Consider the following 15544-nt stretch of genomic DNA (forward strand, 5'->3'; position numbering starts at 1 on the left):
AATATACGTATAATCTTTCTCCTATTTTCCGCTTTTTCGTGAAAATACCCTATTTCCCCTTTTTTGAGCTCATTGTGCGGTGTGATACCAATATTTTTTGGGAATCTCGAAAATATGTGCGGTGAGAGCATTTAAATTCGAAAACATGAATACCTCTAGAAAGGGCATCTAACCAAATTTCTGTCTTTCACTTTTTAATTTCTTTCGTCTTGTTTATTTTCTTTCGTTTTTTTAAATTTCTTTCGTCTTTTTAATTTTAATTATTATCAAATCTTAACAAAAAACATTTGTAAAAAATAATCACCAACATTTCAGGACTCATACAATACCCATTTCAAGACAAGAAAAATTTGAGCAGATAGGAACAGCAACGAAAACACGAAGCTCTTTTTTATTTTTGTCCAAAAAAAATTTTTCTTTTCTGTTTTGGGGAAATTTTCATCATTTTTCAAATTACAATAGGAGCATTTTATGGTGGCTGTTTAAATTTGGTCGTTGGATTCTTGGTTTTATTCTAAGGAATTCTGCACATTAATAAGGCAATAAAGGGGGAGAAAAATGTGAATATGAATTAGAATTTGGGAAAGACGACGCCTATGAATGTACAGCAGTATCGATTGTGCAACGATCTCGTGTGAGCGACGATATTTTCAACTGGAGCGTTATCGTGAATGTAGTGTAGGCGCATCGTTTGAATTTTCGCATGAACGGATATCGGGGTGAACATGTTGCGTGTGGGATGTGGGATGGCCACATTTACCACCTTCTCCCCTTTCTGCCAGCAGCCTCTCACCCCGTTCGTTTCTCATGGCACGGCAACGTAAAGTCTGGCCCTCGCAGCCTCCCATCGAACTTGTTCCGGTTTGCTTGTCCGACAGAATGTTCCCCATACATGTTGGATTCCACGTTGGATCACGATAAAGCAAGATACTGGTGTTCTTTATGCTCCTGAATTCAGGACTTCCGGTTCTACAATTGACGCTTCCGATTTACTTTCACTCCACTGCGGAGTTTTGATAAGTTTATCAATAATCTGAGAAAGAAATAAGGAGATAAAAATCTACTGTTATTAGATTTCATTTTTCGTTCCAAATAAAATAACCAAACTCTCGCGTTCAGTCACCCCGTTCTCAGCCTTCCTAGAACTACTTGGCTCCCTCAGTTTCTCAGGGGAGCAGAGCGAGAACGGTTGCGACATTACATGTATAGATATATATTCCCATTAGAAACTAGTCAGGCGGCGTTCACTGTTTACGTCTCTATCCCCTCGAAACCAGTCCAAGGCTATTTGAAGGTAACCCCCGACGCTTGACCGAAAGCGAGAGTTTCGTGTAGTTTAATATTTAAACTTGTAACAGGCATATTGTTTTCAAATAAGCTTTAAATTAAAATATATCACTGACTAGTAGTAAAGAATATACCATAACTTAAGCACTGAATGATATGCAAAATAGGTTAGTCTTACGGAAAATTCCGTGACGGCAGAAAAATCGTTAGAATAATGTAAACTAAGAGTATTTGAATTAAGCAATTTATAATTTGAATACTTTAGATTTCAATTCTTGATCTACCTGTAATTCTGAACGTTCAAATGAACGGAAAATGAATGGAAGTTATGAAAAAGATCAGATAATAATTAATTTACAGACGGTAAAAAACTGTCACATGTTAATGGTGATAAGAGCAATACCAAATTTATGGACTGACTGACTTTATACACTTAAAAAAAATAGTTTTGAATTACCTTGTCATAAAATAATTTTTTTCAATGCGATAAGTGTTTCCGGAAAAGATATTCATAGTCACCCTTTGTTTTTTGGAATCATAGAAATGAACACCTGTATAAAATTTTTCTAAAATAATAATAGTGCAAAATTACCCTGTGATAAAAATAGTTTTTTCAGTGCGTTAAGTGCTTTTGTAAAAAGAAATTTAAAGCTACCTTTAGTTTGTCAAAGTCTTAAAATGATCCAAATGACAGTGCTTATACCGCTTATACAGCGCTTATTTTTTAGGAATTGAAAATAGTGCCTTTATATTCCTTTTTCGAAGGCATTTATTCCATTTAACAATGTTCGATTTTTTATATGATTTTCACTTCTAATTCTTCTTTAGTTAATTCCGCTAGGCTACTTTAAAAAAAATTATTAGATTGTCCCTTATTTTAGTTATTAAAATTTGGAAATCTTTACTTTCTAAGTTTACCGTTTCCAATTTATTTTTCCAACTAGCAAAAATAACGCAGTATGGGCGCTTATTACATGTTACTAGATTTCGACTGCCTGATTATGGAAATCAAATATATGCTTCAATTTATAGTACTATAAAATATGAATAATAATATTTTTTGTAATATTAAAATAGCCATTTTACGTATGTTTTCAATTTCAAATTCGACAAAATGTTTAATTTCGAATTTCTATACTAAATATTTGAAATATATAACTCTTCCATATTGAAGATTTAACATAAAAATTTCTGCAATCTTGAAGAGTTATAATTTTAAAATTTTGAATTTTGAAGTTGTATATAGAATTGCAAATTATTCCATTTTCAAGATTTATATTTTGATCGTATGGCATTTCAAAAGCTTTTTCGGGATAGTTCAATTTTGAAGATTCAAAAATTAAATCTCTTCAGTTTTGAAGATGTGTAAATAGATATTTCTAAAATTTCATGATTCTGAAATTCAAAAAGTGAATTCAGTTCTTAATGTTCCAAATCGAAGAAGTTTTGAATGTAAATCATAAAAAATACAGGATTCAAAATTATATAATAAATAATAATAAAATTGTATATTCTTAATTGTCAATTTTGTAATTTAAAAACTCTTCAATTTCAAAGATTTATAGTACACAGTTTTGAAATTTTGAAAGAGAGGTTTAATTGAAAAATCTTGAATTTTAAAAATTTTGAATTGAAAATTATTTAAATTTCAACATTTATAGTTTAAATATATGTCATTTTTTGCGTTTCCTTTTAAATAATTATATTTTAACGGTTTTCAATTTAACATTCTTCGAATTTGAAATATTTGCCATTGAAGATTCTTTAATATTTGATACTTTCTAAATTTGAATCAGTGAAAATGTTGACTAATTTCAATTATTGGATCAATTCTAGCTATGAAGTAGTGTTTTTTACTGATAAGTTAGTAATTGTTATTGATACACTAGTGAAAAACAACTGTTTTAACGCTAGAATTGAGCCACTGATTGAAATTAGTAACATTTTCAACTAATTCAAATGTAGAGAGTATGTAGATTAGAAAATTATGCAATTTAAAAATTCTTTTTTCAATTTTGAAATTAAAAATTATTCAACTGTGAGCAGTAAAAATGACAACGTTAATTTATTTGTTGGAAAATCTTTTAATTTTTCACATATATTTCCTTATATGAAAAAGGAACTGTATCTGTAATAATTTCGTTTTTTATAAACTTTCCAAACAGTGCTGCTTACTTGAAATGACGAGAGTTTGATATTCCAATTCAAACTAAATAATTTGTAATCAATTGAAGCAACTTTAAGTGGAAATAGAATTTTATAACATTTCAACCTGATGTATACTTATGATCTAAAATTCCAGAGATTGAATCAAGAATAATAGATGTAATTTTCAAATTTGCAAAATAGCTTTAAATATCTCAAAGTATTATACATTTTTATGTACACCTACTCGAATTTAAAAACTATTTTTATATAATTTTATCGAAGACTTCAAAACATACGTAGCAATTCCATGCTATATTGAATACTTCGAAAGTTAAATACAGAATCTTTCATAACAATTCAAGAAATTTTCTCTTCCTTAAATGACAGAAAAAATAATTTTACATGACTTTTTACTTACAAAAAGCCAAGATTTTTCCATAAACCGAACTTTTTATTCATGAAAACGCGATCAAGAATTGCTGGTACATATTTTACGGCACAAAATTATTCCCCTCCGTACTGCTTACGTAATGTGGACTGTACTTTAGAAAGAGACGAACGTTTAGAACTTGAGCATCGAACTCAAATTGCGTGATTCGTGCGTGGGGAATTATTAGTAAAACCTACAAAATAAGGCAATTTTCTCAAATACTATAATTGTTTATGCAGGGAGTTTTCGCAAAATAAACAAAGTTGTAATGCTTAAAGCTGATAATTTAAATAACTTCAAAATGGCAACTGTCTCAATTTTCCTATCTCCTCCAATTATAAATTTTCGAAATTATAATCCTTTCGAACGACTACATTTTTAGTCAAAAGTGTGCCAAAAGTCTCAATTTCAATTTTCAATTTATTCAAAATACTCTTTTTTTATTCATTTTTCTCTCTCAGTGACCGACAAAAACTACGTTATTAATTTAACCCATTAATGGCCAAAACTAGTTTTCGTCAATGAAATTTAGTGACTTTTTGTATTGTACTTTGTATTTACATAATGAACACAAATATTTCAAAAAATTTCCTTACCTGTGCTCTGCCATGCGGCGCTGTCTGTTCGTTTTGTTGGAACGGTGACTACAGAGTTTTAAAGAATGCGTGTTTTCGGGTCGCAAATACGACTTATGGCTATTAATGGGTTAAGGGGGAGATGGGGTGCCACGAAAATCTACGGTTGGTTACAGGGGTGGGGGCGGGAGTCACTGAAAGTAAGGTTACGAACTTGATAAAACATTTAGTTTGGGCAAAAATTCAACTATTTGGTTAGAAATTTCATTATTTTGTTTCAAAATGTAACTATTTCGTTAAAAAGTCATCTTTTTGGTCAAAAATTTAACTACTTGTTTGAAATTTGAACTTCTTTTTTACAAATTTATTTTTTAGTTGAAGACTTATCTCTTTCGTTGAAAATTTAAATATAGAATTTAAAAAAATTAAACTTTTTTGGTTAAAAAGTCATTTTTTGGGTTTAACTCTTTTGAAAATTTAAGAAATTTAAATTAGATTAAAATTCAAATTAAAAATCCTATTTAACGTCCAATAATCAAATTGATGCAAACTCCACAACGCAGTCCGAATTTGGTCGTTGGATCCTTGTTGTATTTTTTAACAGGAGTTTGCATTAACTCTTTTGTTCAAAATTCATTTTTTTATGGTTCATCATTTATTTAAAAAGTCATCTCTTTGGTTGAAATTGTAAGTGTTTTGTTGAAAATTCGTTTTTCTTGTTCTTAAGAACTAATTTTTTTAAGTGAAAATCTAACTATTCCGTTTTTTGTTCCAACATACTATCTTCATTTAAAATCTGTTCTTTTCTGGTTATAGATTGAAAAATTTGATTGAAAATTCGTGTGTTTCGTTGAAAATTCGTCTTTGTTCGTAGAAATTAAATCTTTAACCCATATTTGTGAAAGATTCAGCAACTTGGCTTAAATATTGATTATAATTTTAAAATATTGTTATAATTGATTCTTCATTTCAGTTAAAAATTGTTCTGTTTTGTAGAAAATTTATCTCTTTGGTATGAAAATTCAACAATTTTGTCGAAAATTAAACTATTTGGTTAAAATATGTCTTTTTGGCTTAATTCATTAGGTTCGTAGTTCGTTTTATTTTTTGGAACATTTTATTTTTGATGAAAAAAGAAAAGTTCAGTTGAAGATTTAAGTATTTGGTTTAAAATTTTTCTTTATCAATTGAAACTTCATCTGTTTGGTTGAGGATTCAAATATTTTATTAAAAATTCGTCTTTTGGTAGAGAATTCATCATCTATGGTAGAAAGATCATGTTTCTGGGTTTAAAATGAACTCTTTTGTTGGAGATGTACCTTTTTGGGTTAAAAATTCAACTATCTTCTCGAAATTTGGTATTTTTGGCTTGAGCATTCAACTGTTTTTAGTTGAATTTTATTGCTTTGTTTGAAAAATTCTATCATTTGGTTAAAAGTCCACCTTTGTAGGTTGAAAATGCACTTATTTTCTTAAAGTAATCTTTTTTCGGTAGAAAATTCAACTGTTTTATTAAAAATTTGTCCTTTTGGATTGAAAATTCATCTTTAATGGTGGAAGAATCATATTTCTTGGCTAAAAGTTTATCGTTCATGGTTGAAAATGAATTTTTTTCTTGAAACTTAAACTACTTGATTGTTAATCCAACTGTTTGGTTAAAAATTAATTTGGTTGTTGAAAATTTATCTTTTTGGATTTGAAAATTCACCTATTTTGTTATAAAACCTTTTTTACCTGAAAATTCAACCATCTTATTAAAAACGCAATATTCATTCCGACTTGAGGTCTTTACGGAAAAACGCTAGTGTTAATTTTTTTCAGCTCAAATTTCATTGATCTCATAATGAGAATTTCAGATAATTTTCAGTCTCATTTTTATTCCTATGAACGGAGTTGCACATCTGGGCATCTAGGGTAATCATCGACATATATAAATGGACCGGTAATGCTGTGAGGAGAACGGTAATGGGCTCTAGAGAGAGAAAAAACATTTGAGACGTTGACCTATCTCTTTCTAGATAAAGCTGATTGGTCTAGAATATTTTCGTTAGGTGAAGTTTGGCGCAGCACAGGACCGTGCTTTGTGTCGCGAGTGCTCCAATAATGTGAGGTTTATTGCACTTTTCAGTATTGATTTATTTATAATTTATTTAATTATAGTTTATTGTAAATAGATATAAAAAATGTTGGCAGCCTTTGTAGTTTGTGGGCGTTGTTAAGACGTTTATATGGGGATAAGTTTTCATACGTAAGTAAAGTTATTGAATATAGTAAAATAAAAAATATTACAACAAAAACAAAACCTCAAAATATGAATTTTTGTACCTATGTAACACAAATGGTTATTTTTAATGTCATGGAAATATTGTTCAAATTTTTTACTCTTTTTACATCATTTTTGAACTCACAAAATGATTATTATTGTAGCATTTTTGGTCCAATTTCAAGAAGAATTGGAGGTTACCAAGTTTTTCAAATAATCTATCTGAAACAGGTTATTTTACATGAATTTTATTTAAAATTCAATTTATTATTACTACAAATTTCTAATGTATTGTTTATCTTTTTTTTTTTTAATTAACCGTACAGAATATTCAGGCAATACCCGGGGCCACCAATTCACTGGACGGAGTCTTGAAATAGATAAAGGCAGGTCTACGTCTCATATGTTTTTTCTCTCTCTAGAGCCCATTTCAGTTCTCCCCAAAGCGTTACCGGTCCATTTCTATATGTCGATGAGGGTAATGTACCATTTTAAGACTGAATTTTGACTCTTGTTGAGAGTTCTGTAGTGCTGAACCGCGCTGTCAGCTACCTGAACACCTGTTAAAGCAATTATTCGCTTTGCGATATTAGACAAAATAATAGTTAATAAGCAAACTAATTGGAATAATATTTATCTAATTTTCAACTTTCTTTCATTTGACAGTGCATACTAGTCACACAGAATAAAATTATAACTTTCTAATACAACTTCAAAATGTTAGGTTCCTCATGGCCGTCGACATTTGAACTAAAGTCTATAGGAAAATCTATAGGAAATTTCTTCGAACGCACAGGCATGAATTTCGATGCAGACGGTCACGAATTAGTTTTTACATCCCGGTTTGGTAGTGTGAATGTCATGTCGGTTTTGACTAACCTAAGATTTGGAAATTATACTACGCCAAGTACAATTTTTATTTTATGACACTAATACTTACTGATAAATGGGAGGAAATTAAAATTTAGGTAATTATTATTATAACTTACCTGCTTATTGTATCTATATTATTCTATCTATTTCACCTGGAGTTCCTGTAGGGAGAGTTTTGTCCCGTTACCCCTTCCATTAGTCGACGCAAAACCAGCATCGGAAATACGTAGCGAAGCGCGAAACATTTGAAGAATTCTCAAGAAGAGGTTATATGTCATAATATATTTTCGTCAGCCCTGTGTATTTCTCCATATTTCAGATTTTAACTTGACCCCGCAACTGTCCTAAGTTGATTAGTTTCTAATATCTCCAGCTCAGCTCTAGTTCTCTCATTACTCCCTGTTTTTACAAACAAATCAATGGGACTAAATCACTTTTTTCAATTTTTTGGTAAACAAAATGTTATTTCCATGCAAAATTTGCTGAAATTAAAACAATGTTGGCAAAATGGAATATATCTTAGATTTGAATTTGAATAAAAAATAAAATATGGTTCTTAAAGTTTATTGTCGAAAACAAATTAACAATATTATTAATGGAATGTAAAAAAACCCGGAGAAAAATTTGAATAGTACTGAGTTTAAACTTACCATGTGAATACTCTCACTTATGAATATATAATGGATACAATGAATTTCTAATTGAATTGAACTAAATTTGCATTTGAAACCATTTTATTTAATAATCGGTGAAAAATAAAAAATAAAATTTCTTTAATTTCTCTCTTTTATCATTATATCTTTTCAAGTCTTTAAAACAAAGATGTTAAAACATTGATGATATATTCATCTTGGACGTTTTATAACATTATAATTTATATTTGTTCCTCTGAAAAATAGTTTTTTTTAACAATTTGAATTATTGAATAAACTATTTTTAATGTTCTTTACATATTTTTATGCTATATGTTCATGAATACAAACTTAATTCAATTTCAATTACATTTTTATCATTATATTCAATAGTGTAAGTACTCGCTAAACCCTCAAATATTAAGCTTGAACTTGTATACTATTAAAACTTTTTTTTACAAATCTATTTACATATTTTACTGATTTAAATATTATTTACTGCATTTTTAGGTATAAAAAGGATTATATTTAATTTTTTATTCAAATTCAAATCTAATATTCCACTTTACCAAGTTTATTGAGTGACATTTTAATTCATGTTTTCTATTAGCATTTATATACATCGCTTGGAAAATTGGTTTGAAATATAAAATGAGTAACATTCTTTTCTTTCAATATTTTTTTTGACGAAAATAACATTTTGTTTATTAAAAATTTAAAAAAAAGGTCTACTCCTATTGCTTACAATGCAAAAACAGGGAGTGATGGGACAACTAGCGCCGCGCTGAAGATATTAGGAACTAACCAACTTAGGACACTAAGGGATCGCCATTTTGTTTTCAGGTGCACAGGGCTGATTTTCGTGCAGTGTTTATTGAGAAAATAAAATTTTTTATTGAATAAACGATGGTGTCGTGTTGCATCCTTTACTGTTGTAATAGTTCTGGCCAAGATTTTTACTTAAGACAAATCCTAAAAGATCCCGGGTTTAAGCAATTATCGATAGAGAGTATTAATCAAGAATTCACGAATCATCTGTGTTTCATTATGTCCGTCGCAAACAAATTAACAATTACTTAAAGAAGTTTGGTTTGTACGTTTTTTCTGTCTTCGTTTTTGTTTTAAAATGTAGAACTCTAAGTATTTTAACCTCCGCTTTTTTTGCGCATGAGGTTATAAACAGATATTTTAAAATTTTGACGTTATTTGGACTTTTACCTACAATGACAGTTTATACCTCTACAATTTTACTTCATCAATAATAATTTTATTCTGCATTATACAGGTATTTAGTCAGGTATTTAATCATATTAGGTATTTGACCGTGTCGAAACGTCGGCATTATGTATCGACACTTTTATTTTATTTCAAAATAAAAGCTATATAAGAATGAACGGATGACCAAAATAAATCCTTCCTTCTCTTGAAGAAATTACTCACATTAATCAAGATCATTGGATACCTCACTCGAAATATGCTTTTTCTGAGGTAAGATTTGAATTTTAAGACTACAATTGATTTCTCGATTAAGAGGCTGTTGTCAACTTTGTTCTGAAAAATGAAAATTTTTACTATAAGATTAAATTTAGTAAATTTATTGCGAGTGTAAGAGTGAATGGGAAACTGACTGACTGTTTCGATATGATTCAAGGAGTTAGACAAGGATGCGTTATGTCTGCATGGCTATTTATATTATTTATGGACAAGTTTTTAAGAATGGCTCTCTTCGTCGAAGAGGATGTGGATCTCGAAACAGTAAGGGTACGTGGGTTAGCGTTCGCAGATGATAAGGTTGTTATGGCAGAGTCTATCGAAGACTTACAAAGAATGTTGAATAAACTAGATGCAAGCATGAAGAGCATGGGCCTCAAAATTAACGCAAATAAAACAAAAACTATGGTGTTGAAGGAAATAGTGAGAAAACACTATGCAATATTTTATTAAATTATGAGAGAATTGAACAAGTTGATAAGTTTGTATACCTTGGTAGCTTATTTACTAGGGACGGGAAGATAGATGAGGAATTAGATAGACGCATAAACGAAGTTAAGAAGGTTATTGGTAGAGCAGGTCCCCTTATCAGAAGTGACAATATATCAAATAAAGCTAAAATGGCAATACATAATTCTATATTTTTACCGACTGTAGTATACGGTAGCGAGACATGGACTTGTCAAGAAAAAGATAAGAGTAAAATTAACGCAATTGACATGAGATTCATGCGCAATATATGCGGGAAAACCGTGATGGACAAAGTAAGTAACGAGATAATTCTAAAAGAATGTGGTGCAGAAGAGACGCTAATAGACACATGGGAAAGAAATCGGTTAAGATGGTTCGCTCATGTTGAGAGAATGCCAAATGAACGACTAACGAAACAAGTGTATCAAGGTAAAGTAAATGACAGCGTACCCAGAGGTAGACCGCGGAAAGAATGGTTAGAATGTGTGAATGAGAACTTAGTTAGAAGAGACATAAGAAGTCACAAAAACACGAGAGCCTGCATGAAAAAATGCATGGACATAAAGCGAGCTAAAGAAGTATGACAGGAAAGTATAGCGGCAAATAGTTAATAAAAAGAGTGTCAGTAGAGTGAATGACGCCTGAAACTAAAGACCTTGGCCACTAATGGGCGCAAGAGGGGAACCTTACTTAACGACTTCGTGAGGTTCTTCGCTTTGGGTGATTGCTAGAGAGATTGATCAGCAACCTGGGTCGGAACAGTGTTGCGGAACGAACGTGTTATTTACTTAAATAACACGAGAATTCTGGATCAATCTGAAAATTCTCTATCCCTTCTACACACTACTCGTTTCCCCTACCGAGTGAGTCACGCCTACCCCGAAAGGGAAATGGCTTAATGGTTTAATAATATTTCAAAAAATAATGTCATTAAAAAACTACTTTTCAAACATTCTTAATTATGACACCTACATTATGATTTTTTAATGTATTTATTTACTATTCAATCAGTGTCTTAACATTAAATTTGACTTGAAAGTCGCGCCAATTTAAAAAAATCTGATCCCGCTTTCGCGACACCAATCAGAAGTGGAGTAAACGGTGACACAACTCTCCCTAGTGGAACTCTAATTTCACCCAAATAACGCCCGATAAAGTCATCTTGACTGATGACTGACAGTTTGAAGATAACACTTCACATTGCTCTAAATGATAAAAAACAGTCTCTAAATGATGAACTTTCCCTAGATTCTTATAATGAATCTGTGTGGCTCAAATTTGTTTCAGCTCAATTGAACATCGATTTTGGTGTACTTTGGAGGATCGGCGATTTTCTGTGTTAAGAATGTAAATTGTTTCATATTCAATTCAATATGAGATATTAAAATTATTGTTTTTTAAAAGAATTTACGCCCCTATGATTTCCTTATTTTCTTAAAACGGCCGTCAACGAGGGCGGGGGGGGGGAGTTTATAGAAGATCTCGTATTAAAAATTTTATCATAATATTCAGTCTCATATACCTTCTTTTATGAAACTCTCAACGGTAAATGAATCTCATCACGTCATGGTTCACGCTGCCTACATCGTATCGGGTAATTGAGCCTATATTGGTTCGCGATTATAGTGACAAAACAAAAAAGTAATTTTCCCTCTCAGCGGCCAACGACAAAGAAGGGGAGAGAGAAACCCTCCCTGTCGATAATAGCATACGCTACCAGGAGAATACGGTGCTTTATCTTTGAAGCTATCGAACGGAATTATCTGCAAGCAGAAATCTCATTAAAATCCATGCTGCTGGTGTTCCTGCACGGTGGGGGTAGCAGGCCCAGTAGAAGCTGCTGGGAAAGGAGCTTGACGTAATCAAATTACAATAAGTGGGACGGTAGAACACTACTAGCTGCCCGACGTCTCACTAATGGAGACCTAGGGGTCAGAAGACTGCCCTAGAATGCGCCTTATCTTTACTTGTGTCCTCGTAAATTCAAACCAATGTACACACTGTGTTCTTTCATGTTCACATCTACATACGAAAGTTTCGCAAATCATGCGTCGCTAGTCTTACATTCAGGGTGGGTTAGGTACTATGTACGAGTATAGTGTACAATGCACGATGTGCAATGTGCAGTTCGTGACTCGCATTTAGCATTTTTGAAATGACCGCGTAATATTCAGTTCAGTTTATTTTTGACTCACCTGCAGCTTATTTGATTTTTTTTACATGGTTTTCAACATTATTTTTAACCAGAAGGTAACGACAGTGGAGTTTAGCTTTTTCGCGCCTGTTAGCAGATAAAAAAGTTAACTGGTTAACGTTCAACTGCAAAAATAAAAGAAAAAAGATTCAGTGAAGGCGCTCCTAATGCATAGAAGTGAAATAACTTGCGATTCCAAAAATGAAATTTATATTTTGGAAAAAAATATGTTTCTAAAACATGTGCTGAATTCAGGCGCTAAATGTACAAACTAGAAAATCTTTATAGTTTTGAAGCAAGTAGAGGGAGTTGCAGAGTGGTCTCAGGTTAGGGAAAACCCAAAAATCAGGGAAAAGTCAAGTCACACAGAAACTTTTCTTCACTTTTTTCCACAAATAACTTTGTAGTCATTTTTTAAAGATTAATCAGTATAGTTACTTTTTCAAATGAAAATATCACTTTAGTCACTTTTCATTTAATCAATCAACCCATGAATTTATTGCATTTAGTTCTATACCTATTTCTGAATTTCCTGGAATTCTTTTGAAATACTTTCGGAATTTAAAAAGGTTTCAATACATTTCAAATAGGTTTCAATCATTTTAAGGGATCTCAAAAATAATTTAAAAGATTTTAGGATTTTTTTAAATCTTACAGAAATTTTCAAAAGCTCTGTAAAGTTTCAAGGCATTCCAAAAATTTGCAAAAGATTTCAAAACATTTCAAATATTTTATAGTCTTTTAAAATATATCAAGGCATTTATATTATTGTAGGGTATTTTAATATATTCTAAGCCATATTCAAGAGAAACGAAAAGTTTTAACAAATTTTTTAAGATTTTAAAGGATTTGAAATATTTTTAAAAAATGTATTCAGAACAAATGCCCTAGGTAAACCATAAATGGGTAACCAAAATACAAATACTAAGCATACAAATTTATAATTTGTAAAAGAAAATTATAATATCGAAATTTTTTACGGAATTTTAAAAGAGTCGATGGAATTTTTAATTAGGTCCTATCATTTTAAGGCGCTTTAAAAGATTAAAAATATTTTCGGATTTTTTTTCAAGATTCTAAGGCATTTTAAAGAGATTTAAGACATTGAGAGAGATTTCCTAGGATTTGAATATCTTTAAGGGATTTAAAAAAAATTTCTTGCGATTGTAAAAAATATTTTAGAAATTCGGAAGATGTGGAACGATTTTACAGGACCTTTAAAGTGTCAAGATAGTTTAAATGATCCCAAGGGATTTTAACAGATTTCCGAGGATTTCAACGATTCTACAGGATTTCTGAAAGATGTGAAGCTAATGTAATCATTCTTCCACAATTTCAGAAAATACCATCAACTTTTACAGAATTTTATTGGATTTTATGATATCTTTATGGATTTTAAAGAATTTATTCATTCTTTCCTTTTAAATTCTGTGGAACTCTGCTGGATTTTTTTAGTTTACTTGAATTCTTCTATATTTACTCAATTTAATAAATTTAAAACAGATTATTCTTGTTTCAATTAGCTTGAAGTTTATTAAACTCTCTTTGAAGTCTCAGAAATTTATACAAATTATTTTGAACTCCCGTGAATTTTTCTAAACTTATTTCACACTTACTGGATTCAACTAAGTTTTTCATATGTTCGAATTGTTTTCAATTTACTTGAATTTTAATGAATTTCATTGAATTCTTCTTATTTCCCTCTAATTCCACTAAATGTCACTCCTGAAAATAACAAATTAAATATTTCATTGTGAGATTGTATATACTATTTATAAAGTATTCTATATTAAAATTATTACAAGATTATAATTTTGTTCTTTAAATATTAGTAGTCATGGAAAATGAAAAATGAATCAGGGAATCTGAAGTCACTTAAAATCCAATTTTCAATTTATGTAAATATAAAAAATTTTGAATTTTAAATTTGAAGCTGTAAAAGAATCAAAAGAAAATTAAAAGACTTAAAGCTGTGAAGTTGCATAACTCTTTCAAAACGTTCCAAAAGCTTGCAAAAAATGTGAAAAAAGACATTATAATCTTTGTCATTGTTGAACGAATTAATAACTCACATATTTTAGATACACAAAATTCGTTTCTTTATTTAGAATACGCTCTTCCTCAAATCATTCCATCCACTTTAAAGCCTTCGCCCCTCTGAATATTTTTCCACACTCTATTGAACCGTTCACTTAAGATTTTCTATTGATTTCGAAATCTGTAAAGATGTTATAGTTTACAAAATCTTACAAACTTTAGATCTATCTTCTTATCATATAAGCAGAAAATACAAATTTTTGGAATTTGCCTAATTAAATTCAATTAATCCTCTTCCTTTTATTTACACTTCAGATTTGCACTCGATTTTATATCTTTAAACTATTATTGATCGACGAAACAATTTCAAAATACAAGATAACCATAAGTTTTCGTATCGCAATGAAAAAACTTTACGCGAACCTAATCCCACTTGGTACCTGAACTCTTTATTACCAGGTTTGATATAACATTCCTCATCTACCTTCGCAGTTTTCCCGTCAGTTTTTTTATTCTTTCGTAATTGTGCTGTTCGTCCTGTTGAAAAAGTTCCCGATCTAAGGGATGACTGAGCACTTTTGCAGCATTTTAAAAACGTCATTATCTATATAATGTTAACCTCTTGAATGTCAGAACAAACTTTCTAAAGGACTTTTACATCTTTGGCATAATCCTATCCTTCCTTTAAAAATGAGATTTTTTAATACATTTTAAATTCCAATTACTTTTTTATGTACTGATATATAATTAAAGCGTCGCGTCGGCTGTAAAAACGTTGGATGTTGACTTATTTTATGCACCCGATTTTCATTTGGATATTTTTAGAGATCTAAGTTCTTACTAATCGCATGGTTGTAGGAAACGTCAATCGTTAAATAATTTTAATTAAAAAAAAAAACACACTTCATTCCCCTTCTGGACTGCTGTCATAACAAACAAGATTAGGATAACTATAGTTTATTATGACAGTAGTTCAGATATTTATTTTTTAATTAAAAGCATTTAACGATCACGGCGCCACCATGGCGTGAAAACAACGTAGACCCAGGCAAATATTAAAATGAAAGTAAGGTCCATAAAATAAGCCAACCTATAACACTTTTACAGAGATGGCTTCTGCCTCTGAAAAAAAGCGTTCCAGGT

General features: G+C 30.6%; 1 protein-coding gene and 1 long non-coding RNA gene across 3 annotated transcripts in view; one reads left to right on the forward strand and one right to left on the reverse strand.

Annotated features, from left to right (window-relative positions):
* LOC117167642 (beta-1-syntrophin) overlaps positions 1-15544 on the forward strand; it is a 708662-nt gene that overhangs the window by 524152 nt on the left and 168966 nt on the right. The gene's annotated exons all lie outside the window — the stretch shown is intronic.
* Positions 13977-14937, reverse strand: LOC117167643. The gene is made up of 3 exons (XR_004466416.1): positions 14858-14937; positions 14437-14582; positions 13977-14089 (listed from the first exon to the last, which is right to left on the reverse strand). It is a non-coding gene; the product is annotated as an uncharacterized LOC117167643 (long non-coding RNA).

Source organism: Belonocnema kinseyi, chromosome 2, assembly GCF_010883055.1.
Source record: "Belonocnema kinseyi isolate 2016_QV_RU_SX_M_011 chromosome 2, B_treatae_v1, whole genome shotgun sequence".
NCBI lineage: Eukaryota > Metazoa > Arthropoda > Insecta > Hymenoptera > Cynipidae > Belonocnema > Belonocnema kinseyi.